Below are 2,937 nucleotides of genomic sequence, written 5' to 3'. Positions count from 1 at the left end.
CAATTAGTATCGCGACCGTTTTTACTAAATTTTCTCGTTTTGCCTCTGTAACTGGCCTTTAAAATGCTTTGCGGAAAGGTGCGGAAAGCTTCTATTTGATTTTTTTGCGTGGTTACAGTTACTCGGCCCAAAACCAATAAACTCCCTACTGAGTGTTTCGTCTCAACTTCTCCTGGTGCAAACTACATGCCTGATGTAGACTTGACTCAAGTCGGACTTTATATAAGTCGATATCCAAAACAACCGCTGCCAGTGACCATCTGCATTCCATCACTAACATCTTTCTAGAAGTACAAACGCCACATTAACACGCGTGCCACTTCAGTGCTGTATAATAATGCGCGGACATTCTGCAAAGCATGCGTGCAATGTCGACAGTCAAGAAAATGTGCATAATGATTGTTGATTTACTTAAGAAGGAATACATATGCACGATCAAATGAACAGAACTTCTCAAAATACAACAATAACAAGGACGTGTATGTGTATGTTTATATTACGCCTATCGTCCGGTTTGATGACGTCAAACCATTAGGATGCCTAACGTAAATAAATGGTGTCATCATTCTAGAACTTCGTTAAGTAGTCGTGGTTGTTTAAAGAATCATTTTGTTACGATTTAGCAAGTAGTAAAAAAAAAAAAACTTCAGGACTCAGCAGGCAGATTTTCAGCACCAACATGATGCAATCTGAAAAGAACTGGTATCATATCTTATCGGGGAAAAAAAAAAGAAATTTGAACAAAAACAATACCTGTTTCCAATTCAGATTGAGATGGTAAAATTATGGTTCTTCTCGCAGTGCAAATACCAGCCTTTCTCTCTTGTCAACAATAAAAGCCAAATTACTATTGATTCATGACTTTCCCTGCTTCATGCATTCCATTGTGTGAGGCACACCTCTTTTATTTGTGTTCTTTATTAACTGTCCTTGACCAGTTGGAGATGCAAGTTTGAAATTTCCTGACTAAAAAGTCATTTTCTATGTACTGGTTGAAAAGCCAAATCATACAAAACTACATAAAAAGTCATGTATGCTTTCAGCTGAAACTCTCTTATTAATATATTTGAATTTGAAAATTGCTGTATGCTATTTATGAGAAAAATATAGTCTGAAATTAACACTTCAGCACCGGAAGTAAGAGTCACTCACAAGACCTTGAGAATTCAGCAGGCACATTTTCAGTACCAATATGATGCAATCTGCAATAAACTCGCAGTATATCACACCTTTTCAGGAAAAAAAGAAATTGTAACAAAAACAATAGCTGTTTCCTATTGAGATTGGGAAGGTAAAAAATATGCCTTTTTCTCAGGTCAAAATACAAGTCTCTCTCTCTTGTCAACAATTAAAGCCGTATTACTATTGATTTGTGACTTTCCCTGCTTCACGCATTCAACTGAGCGCGGTACAACTCTTTCATTTGTGATCTGTATTAACTGTCCTTGGCAAGTTGGAGATGCCAGTTGGAAATTTTCCTGTAAAACACAGTGAGGTCTGCGCCTTCACTAAGAAGTCATTTTGAAAATACTGGTTGAAATTGAAATGCGAAACCGTACAAAACTACATGCTTTCAGCCGAAAATCACTAATTATCAGAAACAACATGGATGTGTTGAATGTTCTGCTTCTTATGGCTGGATTTGAGGCCATTGTGGCGACTGTTTGCCCTGTTGGCTGGCACCGATATGGAAATGCTTGCTATTTTGTAATCAATGAAATGAGAGGCTGGCACATAGCAAAAAAACATCTGTGCTGCTTCTCAAGCAAGCCTTGCAGTTCCCAACTCATTGGAATAACAGACATTTATATGGGAATTACTCCAACGGGAGTTTTATCCTGATGGTCCAGGGACTGGAGCCTGGATCGGCTGCGATGGCATCGACCGGGAAGGTGATTGGCAGAATTGTCCTCTGAGAGGTGATGATACCAACGCGTACCAGAGCTGGAGGGAAGGAAAGCCTGACAATCAGTGCGGTGGGGCTGATTGTGCATTGATGGGCAATTCAGCGGGTGGCAAATGGGGTAACAAGTTATGCACCAATCCAAGATATGCAACATGTGAGCTTGCTATCATCTACTACGACCCTCTATTCTGCCTTCAGATCGGCACCCAATGGTCATATCATCTCCCCTTGTCTCACTGATAATCATGTCTTGATGGAGTTTAATCAGGGTCTGGAGTCTTGTGGCATGGCCTGCCTCTCTCATCCCAAATGTAGCTCCTTCTATCTGAAGGACCAAGGCCAGGGCAAGATGGTGTGCCAGCTGAATGATCTCGCCCTTCAAAATGCGGCTGATGAAGATGTGGTGGAAATTGAGAACTGCTACGGCCTAGATCTGTAGAAACTGGTTGCATGAAGCAAACTCGGATGTGAAACATATCCTTTAGAATGCATTAGGCCAAAAAAAAAGTCTCCAGTTTCTGGTATGCGCGCGCGTCGCCGTAGCCATGCGCGTCGGCAAAATTAAAACGTTTTTTTTTTCAATGAAAGATGATGTCTCGAAACAATCCACATCAACAATTGCGATTTGGAACAGTTTAGAAAATGTTGTGTGTAAGGAACAACATGACAAACAAATTATCAGCACTCAGTTTTTACTTTGCACATTTAGCTGTTTGGAAGACAGAAACCTACAGAAGAAATAACTATATTTGGGTTTAATGTTGTTACAGTAATGCTACCTATAATTAATGCACTGAAGGTGATCAATTGTCTGTAAATAGTTCATTTTAAAAATTTGGGAAGCAAATATTTGGCTATGATTTTTTTTTAATCAAAGTCTGAAACATCAAATGAGATCATCATGACATCAACTTTTGGGTAATATAGAATTACACATGCAATGGATCACTTCATTATGACATCAGTTTTTTAATGCACATCTTCATCAATGCCAATGCTGCCACAACATTATTTGTGTGAAGAATATATAG

The 2,937-nt window shown here is 39.2% G+C and overlaps 1 pseudogene; it reads left to right on the top strand.

The window, feature by feature from the left end:
• Window positions 1-1,605: 1,605 nt before the first annotated feature.
• Window positions 1,606-2,345, top strand: LOC119731243 (annotated as a pseudogene).
• The last annotated feature ends 592 nt before the right edge of the window (window positions 2,346-2,937 follow it).

Source organism: Patiria miniata, unplaced genomic scaffold (genome assembly GCF_015706575.1).
Source record: "Patiria miniata isolate m_02_andy unplaced genomic scaffold, ASM1570657v1 HiC_scaffold_23, whole genome shotgun sequence".
NCBI classification, from domain to species: domain Eukaryota; kingdom Metazoa; phylum Echinodermata; class Asteroidea; order Valvatida; family Asterinidae; genus Patiria; species Patiria miniata.
Note: the sequence above shows the minus strand (reverse complement) of the source record. Positions and strands in the feature narration are given on the sequence as shown.